The following is a 15,763-nucleotide window of genomic DNA, read 5'->3' on the forward strand; positions in this document are numbered from 1 at the left end:
TGTTATACATTTGTTGTACAATGGGATTGCTTCTAGGAATAAATGTCCATTGTGACTCTCGTGTAGGTGGCAAAAATTCACTCAAAAATATGTTTTTTGCATACCTTTTTCTGCGTTAGTGGCTGAATTTTCACCAAATCGTTATCGTTTTTCTGAATGATTTAATTTTTTAAAGCACGTTTTAGTTTGGTACTCAATTTGGCACACCACGGACATGGGGGGTGCTACAAAAAATGTGTGGTTAATCAGTTGAGTGTGAAACAGTTTAACAGTGCATAAATGCAAAAAATGTTGTTAATAGGACTGATTTTAAATGTTTAAATGTCTTAATTAAGTCTAGTAATTCAGATTGCATACCCTAAGGGCACATGTCATAGAAATGGTTGATAATTGGGCTCTAGGGCAGCAGGACTCTGTCATTTGACCAGATTCAATGATATTCGGTCTCAGACTAGAGTCACATTAGCCTCATTATCCCAAAATCAAACCCAAATGGCTACACATCCACAAAACAACTTTCATACACTACATGAGTCTAATCTCAAATTACCAAAAATCTTCTACCAACCTCTCAATTAGAAACATTTGCAGGAACGCAAATTCAAAAGGCTACGCAATCACAAACTGAAATTCTAGACGAATTCCAATTAAAAAGCATAACTGAACAAATTTATACGTGCAAAATCAACTAGCATGACCTCAAAGTTCTGATATTTTGGCTTATTCTTCATCCATCTCCAATTTTACGCATTATTATGCACAAATTCACATGATTATTAATATATCATAATCATATTATATTTCGACAATATTAAATTCTCAAGATATTGTAATCAAATCACCCATAAAGCCATATCCATTGCGGTTTTCATAATAAAATCAATTAAATTTTAACAAAAATTTAATCATTTCGGTCAATGGCATCAAACAAATATGAAAAAAAAAAAGTAAGTTCATTGATTCAAACATGATATGAGTGAAATTCTTGTGAAACGAGATGAATAATTTTCAGCATGATTACTTTAAAGCATATATACACACAAATTGAATGACCATAAAGAATCGCCTCAAATACCACCATCATTTATATCATGCAAAATCCATAAATATTTTAACATGTTAACCATTCGTAGTTTTATTAAATGAGCACAATTTTCAAGTGCAAAAGTGGGATTGTCGTAATGTTATGGTTCAATGTTTTGTGGATGGAGATGTATTTAGCTTGAGGTACATGGAAAGGTGTAGAAAGCAAATGCAAGAGCATAAATAGGGCTTTTTTTGGGAAGAATTTGACTACCTTCAAGGTAGGTTTCACGGATTAAGAAGAAGGACTGGTGTCACAAAATTGTAAGATAAAGATGAGCCTGATTAAGATGATAAAGGAGTGTCTCTTGATAAAAGAATTGCTACTGACAATTGATGAGAAGTATAGAGGATAAACCTAGCTTCAAGCGTCACCTAAAAGAGTGAAACTTCATTGTCGACTAAGGATTTCAATATCTGAATCCCTCATCCCGGGATTTCAGACCTTTTTCTGGTTCCGCAATCCCGGAATTGTAGAAGTCTTAATCCCGGTATTACTGGATTGAGAATTCGGGATTGAAATTTTGCCCCGGAATTGAAATCCCTATTGACGACTAAATTTTAATCTGCACCATATGGATCGGAGTCATGGAACATGAATGCTATGAACGTACTTGCAGTTTGTGTATTTGAAAGATGGGCTAGACATGTTATGTTAAGAGAACTGTGGGAGCTCTATTAATTAAGAACTCATTGAAAGAAGCTATCAATTGAAATAGTATTGCAACTGGAATAAGGAATTTGCGTAAAAGTCAACAGATAGAACCAGTTTTAGTTGACATCTTTGAGATGATGGCCATGAATTGTAATTTATCTGTTCAATTGGCAAAGGAGCTAAATAAGCTGTTGATATAAGAATAAGAGATACACTGCTAATAGGAATCGAACCAGTGACCTCGTAAAATGTAGTTTCTGCTGGTTTTCTCAACACTCGGACACAGAGGCCATAACCTTGCATTGACAGATTCTCTTACACATGACTCGATACCTCAAGCCTAGATTCCACTATCCTACCACCTCTATACCCATGAATCATTCTGATCAACCAACCTCATCTACTCAGAATTTAACAATTTTCATTAGCTAATGAACGTCATCCATTAACAACTCCCAAAGCAATATTAATTGAAAAATTAAATGTGATGCTTTTGAGCAATTTAATGTGTGAGATTTTTTTTTTGTGTTGTTCATTCCCATAAACCATTATTGTTGTTACTGTTGATGAAAAAAAAAAAAAATATATGAGAACTGAGTGGAAATGTATTTATACATGTATGAATATTCACAATAACCATGACAATACCCTCAATGCCAGAAGGCATTATAGAGGCAACATCATCACTGCTCTTCCAATTCTTCTTCTTTTTTTCCATTTTTGCACATTATATTGCGAATCATGTGAGCTTTTTTTATCCGTATCCCAAAAAAATGTATAAGCTGAATTGGAGGAGTGAGTGAGAGAGAGCGAAAAAAGGGCTTTATCATGATTCTGTAATCGTCTAAATATCGAATAAATTTTCAATAGCGATACATCATATTTTCAATTTTCAGCATCTGTGTTCATTTGCGTCGGTGTTCATATTATGTATATATGTGATGTATCACATCTATCTCTATACATATATGTATGTAAATATAATGAACATAATGGGGATATAAATGCACAAACGGGGGGAATGGGTAGAGATAGAGATCGAGCCGAGGCATAAGGGTAAGTGGAAGTGAAATGGATAGATATAAAAAAAATAACATATATATTTATTACGTACGTATGAAAAAACATTGATTCATTTTCTGACCAAAATTCTGTGGTTAAGCAAATTGAACATTGCCTGCTTCGTCCATCGAAATAACATAATTATATATATTTTATATTTGTACGCTTTCGGTTATGCATCAATCTCTGATGTTTCCACTCATCTCATCTCACTTACTCATTTATTTGAATCCAGTCTGAATCTTTCGTTGTTGTTGTTGTTTTTTTGGATGTTGATGCTCTTCCATTCAATTCCAAAATATCTATCCATCGATCTATCGATATAAAATGAAAATAAAAAAAAAAATTATTGTATATTTATAGTCTTTTATATCCACTACTATAGGACTCATTAACATAATTCCTGGTCCAAAGTGAAATTGAATGCTTTTTGCTGATAAAAACAAAATTTATTGACTCGGATTCTCTATCTTATTTGTCAAATCAATCCGATAACGATTAAATCAGGAGAAATGAGGGAAGTGGAATTAAGGGTGAATATTGTGTATTATTTTAACATACTGAAAATCCTCTCTTAAACAAATAGGAGAGTATTTTGACATTTTATATACCATTTTATGTCAATTTGTTGTTAATTCATTGAGTGGACTTTTGATATTTTGCGATTTAAATTCATTTAACTGACATTTAGCTTTTAAAATATTGAAAATGTGAAAAATAAGTTAAATTACGATTTGGTTGCATACTTTGCTGACCGTACTGACCAATTGTGATACCTTCTCTTAAATGGCACCTTAAGCTGGCTCTATCGTTGAAATTTCTAATATCAAGTGCTAAAAGTTAAAGAATTAAGAGATTTAATTTCTGGCGGCTTTTGATGCTGTTGTAAAGCATTAAGGATGGAGAGGAAAGCTGTAACGTTAGTACTAGACTTCGTACAAAACTGCACATGGCTTATGGCGTTTCCAATCATTTTTGGCGGCATACTAGTGCGCCGCGATACACAGATTACAAACCACTGCACTAGTCAATGCCTGTATTTGAGGGTAAAGAGGACAGTGATGGGTCTTGAGCCTTGAAAGAATCTAGAAATGGAAAACGTGAACTAATTCCTTCAGATTCATCCCAAAAATTACCTCTTTTTGAAGGTTCATGACCATTCAGGAATCAGTTTTCCGTAATAATACATTTCAGTGTATAAAAGCTATAGTACAGTGTTAGACAACTTGTATACCGCGTAATACTAGTGTGTTACTAAAATTGTTTGGAATTATTATGAACCTTATTTTGTTTGTGGTACCAGTTGAGGATAACCACTAAGGTGTGTGATGCAGAGCTGCAAAATAGGCACCTGTAACAGACAAAAATCGTACAAATTATTGAATATTTATATGGTTTTGTAAGAATTTGTACAGTTTTTGTCTGTCACAGGTGCTATTTTGCAACTCTGGTGTGATGAATAGTTCCAATTGATCCGATGTAAATTGTAGGGCATTAATAAAGCAGTTAATCAGGTTTCTGTTCATGGTGTGCCACTAAAAATAAAAAGTTTCTCACCATTGCTCTATTAAAACAGGCAACGATTAGTCGAAAGTCAGTATAATCCGCCTTCAAGCCAAACTTATATTTTGACACCAGCCTAACACACTGTCTTCTGCCTCCGAGACAATGTCATTCTAATCACACAGTTTAAAATTGCTGCATAGCTCTAAATCCTCTCATCAGAGTGCAATCAAAAAGTTTTTGATTAATTTCATAAAATTCAACTATATGCTATAAACTCCTCAACTCAATAAATATCATGAAAATAATATTAAAAATCACCTAAATGAAGCCAATTATTTTTGTCAGAACTGACATGTGTAAAAATATTTTAACAAAAAATATGAATAATTGAAGAAGTTTTTGACAACTTTTATGTTAAATATTTTTTGTTTAATAAAAAAAATGTACAATATTGTCATGAAATTTTGAGGAGGTGATTAAAAATCTTTCAATTAAAAGTTTTAAGTACCTATTTTATGTTAAACTTTTTCAAAAATATATATCAAACATGAACAACATGGTAAATTGAAATTGAATTATTTATATAGTGACTCATTAGAAACAAGCTGAATAATTTTGATTTTAATAGAAAGGAACTTTCGAAAATTTCTCCTGGTTTCACTATCGAATGCCCTCGTTTTGTGAATTGTTAATTGTTTTCGAATCACGAAATCTTTGCGTGATGTTACCGAGCGATGCATATGAAGAAGGCTGTCAAGTGGCATCTATGGGCAGAGAGACGGTGGATCCTAATTGATCTTGCGGCCAGCAAAGTAAGTAAGTAAGCAAGTAAGCAATGAAGTTAGTAAGAAATTACAGGGAATCGGCTTATATTTGGTGTTAAATAAAATTTGTGGTTAAATAAGTTTAGCGGAGCCTTCAAAGCTCCACGGCAGAGCCTTCAAAGATCCGTTGCGAAGCTTTCAAATCTCCGTGTGCGAAGTCATCTACATTTGTGTCGCTCGGGCTTAATATTCATGAATTGTGAGCTTAGAATTATGGATTTAGGAATTAGCAATTCACTTGAATAGTTTAAATGGTTTTTTAGAATTTAAACTAGACTCAGCACTCTATTTGGCTTTGAAATTGCTGTTACTTAAAGCTTTGCGTCGTTCGGAGAATTGGTGATGTATTTGAATAGTTTTAACATTTTTTGGATCACTGAAAATAATTTGATAGCATTTGAAACTTTTAATTGAAATTAGCAGAATCGATTTTGTCTTTGATGTCTATTCAGGGCCACACAAGGTTCCAATTGGGAGTCATGCAATTTTGAATTAAATATAGATTTTCTCTGGAATTCATATGGATTGATTCGTCAAATTTGTGTTATTTGCGACCATACTATAAAAAAGCAGTATTTTTGCTTGTAAAGGTTCGTTAGAAAGATTCTTGATGTAGATATTATCCCGGAAAGCACATAACAGCTTATTGAGCATGACCTGACACCAGATCATACTGAATCTCGCCTCAAGTCTAAGTATCGCTGGTTTAACGTCAATTTTTTTATAATTTTGAAGTCATTTCTACGCCGTATAACTTACGAATATAAAGTCAAAGTCTAATCCAAACTCAGATCATCTCCTGCACCAATGTACATAGGCATGTTCTTGCATAACCATTATTAAATCTCAATTCATACTTCTTTTTCCAATATCTTTAAAGGTTAAATCTGAAAAATAAAGTTCACAAGCTAAAGTCAACGACACTTCAAACGTGTTTCTACAATGCAAAAAAAAGTTGTAACCTTAGAGCTGTATTTAAATCTTTTTTTACGCGATTTAATTCTTTGACACAATAAAGATACTCGATATATCACAATAAGCTACAATATCCATCGCATCTGCTGAATTGATTTATGATATTTCTGGGTTTAATATTCAGAATATTCACTGACTTCATGAAAAGTTTAAATAGGAAAAAGAATTCCTTTAATATACTAGATTTCTGTTAAAAAATCACTGAAATTCTCCCTAAAAATTCCCAATTTTATTCAGCACAATGAAGTTCATAGAAAGTCTAAACTTCTAAATCCTCCCTTCATAATCTCTTGACTAACAGCAGTAAAACAAATTACAACACAAAGTATACACATATATACATTATGTGGGGATAAAGGAACGATATCAGCATCAACAGACGAGGCCTAAATTGAAAACTAGCTGTCTGTCTTTATTTATTTAATGTGTAAGCAAACATATCAACGTTGATGAGTGTGAAAATTTTCTCAATCACTATATTATTAATAAATTTTCTTTTTTTTTGACAGATTTCCCATGTCATCCATCCCTAAAGCTTATCTTCATCATTTCAATCCTCTAGTTACTTAGTTATTAGTCTTTCATTTTCGGAGTTTTTGGAAAATAAATCAACGATTTTCATTGCCTTTTATTTTAATTCATGTTCATCAATAAGCTCGACCCCAAATGCTTTTTCAAAAGATTTGACGGGAGTTGTATGGAAATTATGTATTGTGTTGATGATGGAGGGAGGTGGAGTGAGTGAAGGAATAAATGAAGATTTTGCAGGAAATCTCGAGGGAGATGTGAAAATCGGTGTTGAACTAGAAGTGACTTATAAAAGAGGGGAAAGCCAAGGTCAAATCTATTTAGGGCAGTGGTGTGCAACCTGTGTGTAGTCAAATGTTTTTAGAAATGCCATAAACCGTATGCTGTGTGCAGTTTTCCATAAAAATAATACATTAAAGAGCTTGTTATACTTAAAAATACCAGAGGTCGAAGTTGGTGAAGTGAAGTCGATATCACTTCACTTCACTTCGCTAAAATTTCAATCGGTTTCAAGTCAGCTCGAGTGAACACGAAAAAAACGTGTTCACTTTAACCGAGGAAACCGACTATCCGTTTTTTTGTTCGAGGGTTACACTTTAGTCCGGAACCGAATTGATTTTTTCGTGTTCAAGTCGCTTGAAACCGAATCGTTTTTTCTTCACTTTTCGAGCGATTTGAAACTCGATTTTATTGTCAAGAATTTTAAATTTTACCATAGAAAATTTGCTTAGTTCTTCTCAATCTTGACAGGTGAAAAATGATGTAAAGAGCATCTGGTATACTCTACTATGTAAGACAGACAAATAAATTAAAAGGGGTTTTTCGAGTGACTCCTTACTTCAACAAATTCTGAATTCTATATTGTAAACTTTCTTATTGTTGAGGTTCTCGACTTAGTTCTTGTCTTGAGAACTATTAATTATTATATATTGCTGCATTGCTTACTTACATACTTTCTTTGAGGACTTTGGGGTTTAATAAATAACTTACAACGAATTCTTCCCCCTATCTGACAGCTGTAATGAGTAACTATGTAACTGCGTAACCGAAAGGGGACGTTAGGGAGCTACGTAACGTTAAAAATAGTATTTTTAGACCCAATTTCTCCACTGTGAACGATTTGTAACAAAATCATGAACTTAAATTTGTAGTTCGGTAGCAAAATTGCTAACCCGCTCTTTCTCCCCCTAAACGTTACATGGTTTCCGAACCAAGGGGACGTTAAGCCTCGAATCTAAGAGACACCATGTTAGGATAATTAAAGACCTTAATCAGGGTTGTGATTTCTAAAAAAAAAGCATCTGATGTGTTTTGCATGAATCTTAATGCAAAATAGAATATAGTGTTAATAATCCTGACCCTAACCAACAAGTCATGAGACATGCTAGAATTTATGAATATTTTATATGCACAGTTCTCTCACTAAACTCCTTTCTGCATTCTAATTCAAATTCTCAATACCCATAATTTATGAATAATCCCATTTTTAATACTTATAATATATACTTTTCAACCATCATGCGCACAAGACAAGCTGGTGGTTTTAAAAAATCAAATTCCTCTGCTATTTTTTTTTTTTTGTGAATGAAAAATGAAACAAATTTTAAACGAATTTTTGCCTCAAAGCAATAAATCATCGCCAACAACAAAAAAATTATTTTTCCTCTCCTCATTTTCTGTTCCTCCTTGCTTGACTCCTCTATATATATTTTATATTTTTTTATCGGTATCAGGAAATTTGGTAAAAAAAAATATTCAATGAATAATCAATATTTGTGAGTTAAAACTCATTCTTCATCATCATGTTGTTGCTGCTCTTGCTACAAGATATTTTTTTTTGCATTTATTTATTATTTTTGCAGTCGCTCTCTCAGTTCCCCCCTTCCACCTATACTTTTTCGACACCTCATTTACTCATTCTTTTAACTTGAACGGCAGCAATGGTTAATGGCACCGAATGTTTCACACGTAATTTTAATTCAACAACAATCAATTCTTTACAATCTGTGAAATGCATTTAAATAATTCTCTGTGCAATCTGCATTTGCATTTGCGATAAACAAGCATTTTATAGTTTCATTTTTGGTTCTTTTTCTCTCTCTTTATTTTATAACTGCCGCGATTTTCATGAGCTGATTATGTTGCTTTTTGATGTTCTTTCGATGTGTTTTGTCTAGTTGGTGGTAGTACATGTTGGAATTGTAAGGCTATATAGGGGAAATATTGTTTATAAGCTTGTCTTATTGCTCAATTGACTGTTTTTATGCCTGTACGTCACTTTAGTTTGAGCCTCTGTTCCGGGCTCTAAAATGCTATTCCTCTGTCCCTCTGTCCCTCTGTCCTTCTGTCCCTCTGTCCCTCTGTCCCTCTGTCCCTCTGTCCCTCTGTCCCTCTGTCCCTCTGTCCCTCTGTCCCTCTGTCCCTCTGTCCCTCTGTCCCTCTGTCCCTCTGTCCCTCTGTCCCTCTGTCCCTCAATTCCCTCTGTCCCTCTTCCCTCTGTCCCTCTGTCCCTCTGTCCCTCTGTCCCTCTGTCCCTCTGTCCCTCTGTCCCTCTGTCCTTCTGTCTTTCCCTCTTCGGCTAAACTGGAAATCTGACTCTGTTATATGTCCCTCGTGCCCGTCTGACTTGTCCCTCGGATACCTCTTCCATCTAGAATCCGAGTCGACTTTCAGAGCTCTGCTCTTCGGTGTTGAGGGTCTCCTATTGCCCTAAATCTACCTGAGTCCATCATTCACTATCTCTTCTTGTTACTATTCTAAACACCTATGTCCATTTGACTGTATCGGCAACTTGGTAACTTAGTAATCACTTACTAGCTGCTTCAAAGCCAATGCCAAAAGTACGTCACTTGAATCCTCTAGATTGTTCTAGAACTTTCTAAAATTCATGAGAAATTAGTTCTATAACAATTTCAATCTATGATTAATTCAGCTCAGCACTGCCTTAATACATATAGACAGTCACATTTTATTTAAATAATTCTTATGACCTTACTTAGACTCAATCTTTCTCACAAGAATATGACTAACTAATCAATTAAGTTTTGGATTGAATCATGTAGATATGAAAGAGTAAACAATTAAATTTTGTTGCTGGTTTTTCCCCTCATTGGCAAAGAATGACGTAATGTTGATGTTTACATTCGATCAGTTTGTGCATTAATTTTTTGTGTTTCAATGTTTTCGTTTCGATTTCAAAATCAACTTGATGTGGTCATTAAACTTCTGGTGAAAAAAAAGCTATTTATATTTTTACTTAGAAGAATGTTAATTTATGTGAGATGTTGTTTGGTTGTTAAGGCTGATGGAAGTTAATGTTGACATTTCAAGTTCAATAGACGTCGTATTTAGATGCTTAGTGTTTAGTGAGGTAACAATGGGGGAGAATTAGGAGATCTTGATGGATTGATTTTTGCAAATTCTTGGATTCTAGATGAGATCGAGATCAAGACAATCAAAGGATTCGTCTCATTTTGAGTCAAACAATACAAAACTATCAATCTAGTAACGCTCGAGATTTGGCCCGCTCGGGTGACTGCACTGTGCCGATCGAGATTTGCTTGACTCGCTCGATTTGATTCACTTATAGTGCTTGGAATTGACTCGGCTCAGTGAACGCATTGTGCCGCTCGAGATAAATCATTGACCGTAATGAAGAACTCGCTCGGATGAGCGCACTGTGCCGCTCGAGATTGGACTCATTCGGGTGACCGTAATGAGCCGCTTAAGATGACTCGCTCGGATTGTTGCTCGAGATTGACTCATTTGACCGTTTGAGCCTCTCAAGATTTTCGCTCGGATTTGCAGCTCGAAATTTGACTAGCTCGGGTGAGCGGCGTACTGTGCCGCTCGATGTGTTACTCGCTTGGGAGAACGCATTGTGCCGCTCGAAATTTGACCCGCTCGCTTGTTGGAATGATAGCCTAGTGGTACAATTATTTGACCAAAAATCGTAGGACGTGGCTTTGAGTTCCACTCGGAACCAATAATTTGGATCTATCGAAGCTTCATACCCTTGCTATCCCTCAACTTCTAATTACATAACCCCCATAAATACTCAATATTAGCACTGTCATAAGTTCGCTATTATCACAGCACTAAAAATATTTTCCTACTCACATTTCATCCATTGTTATTCCTTTTTTTGTGTGTTGCTTTATATCGGAAGAGGCCCCCAATACAATGAGCAGAGAAGAAAAAAAAAGTATATTTTTTTGGCACGAAATTCTATTGCTTTTGGTTGTGATGTCGCGTTCAACCTTATAACCGACGATATCTACTAAGTATTACATTTATATCTATATAATTCGAGGAAGTGGAAGAATAACATTTTGTGAATCCACAAAAAGCTTATATAGCAAAGTATGAAGTAAATTTTAAAACGAAAGAAGGAAAAAAAAATGACTTCAGCGTGTTTTCTTTATTGATCAATAAACTTAATGGAGAGTGAATAATTTACATTTTTAAATGGATAAAAAGATTATCATTCTAAGAAAAAGAATGGAATTTAAAATGCTGTATGTAGATCAAGGATGGTCAATGTCTTGGGACATTTGGATATTGAATTTGTAATTTTTTTCAAGTTCTTGAAGATTCTGCATTTTAAGTTTCTTGTGTCGACCAGAGTAGATTAGGCTCTCGACTGAGTTCGACTAGAGTCCCGATCTAGAGCCTGACTGAGCTCGACTCTCGACTAGAGCTTGATTGTCTAGACTAGAGCTCTAGAGCTCGACTAGAGCTCGACTTGAGCCCGACTTGAGCTCGACTTGAGCTCGACTAGAGCTCGACTAGAGCTCGACTTGAGCCTCGACTAGAGCTCTAGAGCTAGACCTAGACTCTAGAGCTCGACTCTGAGCTCGACTAGAGCTCGACTAGACTCGACTAGAGCTCGACTAGACTTCGACTAGACTCGACTAGAGCTCGACTAGACTCGACTTGAGCTCGACTTGAGCTCGACTAGAGTTCGACTAGAGCTCGACTAGAGCTCAACTAGACCTCGACTAGACTAGAGCTCGACTAGACTCTAGAGCTAGACTAGAGCTCGACTAGACTCGACTAGAGCTCGACTAGACTCGACTACTTGACTCGAGCTCCTCTGTCCCTATGCTCCTAACTCTTTATTGAGCTTGATTATTCAAGCTCACTAGAGGTCAGACTAGGCTTATGCATTTCGACGCAGATGCTCCTACTTCACTATCACAGACAGTATGCAAGCTTTCACTCAATTCGCCTGAAGCTATATTTCCATCTTTTCTATGCTGCATGTCTTCCGGGTAAGAAATTGAATGCGTTAGTAAATGTCTAGAAAATTCCAAAAAAGCACCCACAGTCACCAGCACCAAAACGTCGTCGATAATTCCAGACTGGAACTTCCAGTTACCTCTGCTTTCATTTATGTAAATATTTCCAAATTAATCGTCGAATGTCAACAAAAATGGATTATGGATTACTTGTTTACTTCGATAGTTCTTAAATGTTCGAGACGAAATTCCAATCGGCAACATTCCGAGGCTATGAAATTGTTATTTATTGGATATTAAGGACTTCATAGTAAATCCATAAATAGCTTTAGTCAGGAATCTAGAATCTGCTTTTAGTGATTCATTTTAATTTTTATTGAATGCAGATTTTATGCGAAGGCTAAACTTAATAAAGGTCAATAAGAATCTGTGACATTTTGATGCTAAGCTCTTAAGATTCTCTTTCATTTGATGCCACGTGAAATGAGATACAAAAATCTTGTTCTAGGCTATTAAATTATGATAAGATTCCGATTCTTGTATAAGTGGAACGAAAAAAAAATTGAAACTTTTTTTATTCTACACACTTAAAAAATCAACAGAATGTTAGACCAGACAGAAAAATTATTCAGAGTGTTTTTTGCTGAATAATTGGTGCTAATTAACATTTTTTAATGCTTTTTATTCTATTTGAAAAGTTTTTATTTTTATCTAGTTGAAGAGTAAGTGATCATCATGATAGAGGTTCAATTTAAATGTTATTTGATAAAAAGATGTAGATTGTTATCGTTTAGGGGAGGTTAAAGGGGGTTTAGGGCAGTTTAGAATGATAATCATTCATTTTATGCTGATTATGGTGTTTTTAGGGTGAACAATGCAGGTTGATTGCAGGTGGAATTCTGCTTGGTCTGATGAATTTTATGCAAATCTCAAACTAGACTCTAACTGAATTAGAGTCTATCAGGAAGGCAACATACTCAGCTATTAGAATTTACCGGTTTCTATACACAATTTTTTATTTCCTTGATGCGTGCCGTTACCAAAATAGAATTAAAACAGTGAACATATATGCTTTGTGCAAAATCTGTGCTAAATTGCTTCAATGTCAGCTCTGCGTCAGTTTTAGATGTCGTGACTTTTTCTAATTTTTAATGTGTTAAAACTTTTGTTTGTTGGCCTTGTAATAGATATTATTGATAAATTGATTAATTTCTGACGAAAAATTATAATGTCAGAAATTATACTTTTGTTTATTGGCAGGAGTTGATCAGGATGGCAGTGCTCATATGCATCGTGTAGGGTTACATCTTGCATAGAGTGATTCCTTTTAATGAGTGATGTGGATAATGAAACCCATCGGCATGATGCAGCAAATTTTTATTTTCACCGTAAAAATGAGCCAAATCCAGTAATCACGGCACGTACAAGTCTAGCGTTTTCAATACCAGGAAGATAACCCCACAGGCTTTCACACCTTGTGTCAACTCGCATCATAGTTGACCTCAAAATCTGCTCGAAATAGTTTAGACAAGTAGTGGATTAGCGGCACATCATAGTGGTAAAACTCGATAAAAACTACACACGACTTAGGATTCATGGCATTTCAAAGAATTTTGGGCAGAACAATAATGTGCAGAGACAAGGTTACTGGTGCAAGGTTGCATTTTGGATAGAGTGATTCCCTATTCATTGGTTATCATTAGACATATTGCATTCGGTATTTGTCCTCCATAGTATTGTAGTTGGAATAATAAGTCCTATGTTAGTGTACAAATGAATTTACTAATTAGCAAGCATAGCCATTGATTAAGCCAGTTTGAGTTGCCTTCTAAATTTGTCCATGGATCTTAATTGATCTGCATAGCCAACAAATTAAGTTATTAAAAATATTTCAAGCTTCCTAAATCAACGAATATTTTGTTCATACCAAAACCTGTTCTAATAGAAAATAAAACTTGACCCACTTTTTTTTTTTAAACACAAAAAAAGTCCGAACCCCTTTTTTGAGATCTTACAAAAAATTCTAGGACTTTTTTATCAATTATAAAATCTTTTTTTTCCAGTCAAACATTCAAACTTTACTCTTACAAATGATGGAAGTTTTTAAAAAAAGCATTAAAGTGCAAAACAAGTCGACAAAAAGGTTGTCGAGTAAAGGCAACCCGAATACAATGAGGCTCTAAAAAGGAAGAAAAAAAAACGTTAAAAATATTTTTTTGGCACGAAATTCTATTGCTTTTGGTTGTGAAATAAAAAAAAATCGCGTTCTTAAATAAAACATAAAAAATATTGAAAAAAATTTATAAGAAAGAAGCTAAACGATTTTTCCAAAATATCTTGTGTAGTACAAGAACACTATGATTAAAAGCGTGGGGCGAAATTACTATGCATTTAACACTAACTTCTTCTTTCGAACGCCCCACGCTTTTAAGTCATAGTGTTCTTGTACTACACAAGAATATTTTGGAAAAAATTTTAGCTTATTTTCTTAATTTCAATTTTTTTTTAAATGTTTTATTTAAGAAGCGTGATTTTTTTTTATTTTACTTTTTAGAACTTTTTTTTAAGTTTTTTAGTTTTTTTTAAAAGCGTGAAGGAAAAAAACGTTTTTTTTTATTTATGACTTTTTAGAGCCTTTTTCTTTAAAGTTTTTTATCAATAAAGCTTTTTGTTTTTTTTAACGTTTTTTTTTATTTATTAATTTAGTCTTGTTAATCCAAGGATAAAAACTATTTTTCTTGTACAGTTTTCTTTGGTGTTGGAAAATTCGAGCTTCGCTCGAATTTACGATGATCCATGTAGTTTTTTACGTGTAGGAAATTTTCACGCCTTCATCAGGTCGCAAAAATGTCCGAACACGTTCGAACTAGTTGATTTCGAATATTTTTTTACTTACGATGATCCATTAGTTTTCTTGAAAATTTTCACGCCTTCACTCGCTTCGCTCCGTTCAGGTCGCAAAATTTGTGAGCTTGCTAGTCCGACTAGTCGAACTCAAGTTCGAGCTTCGCTCGAACTATTTTTTTACTTACGATGACAGAGCTGGGAAAATTTTCACGCCTTCACTCGCTTCGCTCCGTTCAGGTCGCAAAATTTGTGAGCTTCGCTCAACCAAGTCCGAACTACGTTCGAATCGAGCTTCGCTCGAACTATAGATGATCCATGTAGACGTTTGGGAAAATTTTCACGCCTTTCGCTTCGCTCCTCAGGTCGCAAAAATTTGTGAGCTTCGCTCAACTAGAGTCGAGCTACGCTCGACTGCTTAAGTTCGAGCTTCGCTCAAACTATTTTTACTTACGATGATCTATGTAGTTTTCTTACGTGTAGGAAAATTTTCACGACTCGCTTCGCTCCGTTCAGGTCGCAAAAATTTGTGAGCTTCGCTCAACCAAGTCCGAACTAGTTCGAACTGCTTAAGTTCGAGCTTTGCTCGAACTATTTTTTTACTTACGATGATCCATGTAGTTTTCTTAGTTTGGGAGAATTTTCACGCCTTCACTCGCTTCGCTCCGTTCAGGTCAGCTTCGCTCAACAAGTCCGAACTACGTTCGAACTGCATATGGTTCGAGCTTCGCTCGAACTATTTTTTTACTTAGATGATCATGGTAGTTTTCTTACGTTTGGGAAAATTTCACGCCTTCACTCGCTTCTCAGTTCAGGTCGCAAAAATGTGAGCTTCGCTCAACCAAGTCCGAACTACGCTCGAACTGCTTAAGTTCGAGTTCGCTCAAACTATCTTTTACTACGATGATCCATGTAGTTTTCTTCCGTGTAGGAAAATTTTCACGCCTTCACTCGCTTCGCTCCGTTCAGGTCGCAAAATTCTAGAAGCTTCGCTCAACCAAGTCGGAACTGCGTTCGAACAGTCAGTTCGAGCGCTCGAACTATTT

The 15,763-nt window shown here is 35.0% G+C and overlaps 1 long non-coding RNA gene across 2 annotated transcripts; it reads right to left on the reverse strand.

Annotated features, from left to right (window-relative positions):
* Positions 1 to 2,095: 2,095 nt before the first annotated feature.
* Positions 2,096 to 11,107, reverse strand: LOC139088888 (uncharacterized). 2 transcript variants are annotated; one of them, XR_011544261.1, is made up of 3 exons: positions 10,753 to 10,976; positions 2,853 to 3,114; positions 2,096 to 2,298 (listed from the first exon to the last, which is right to left on the reverse strand). It is a non-coding gene; the product is annotated as an uncharacterized lncRNA (long non-coding RNA). The 2 variants fall into 2 exon arrangements; XR_011544260.1 differs by lacking the exon at positions 2,096 to 2,298 and having other exon boundaries at positions 2,815 to 3,114; positions 10,753 to 11,107.
* Positions 11,108 to 15,763: the final 4,656 nt, after the last annotated feature.

This window comes from Chironomus tepperi, unplaced genomic scaffold (assembly GCF_022539635.2).
Source record: "Chironomus tepperi strain 1889 unplaced genomic scaffold, CSIRO-AGI_Ctep_v1 contig_171, whole genome shotgun sequence".
NCBI lineage: Eukaryota > Metazoa > Arthropoda > Insecta > Diptera > Chironomidae > Chironomus > Chironomus tepperi.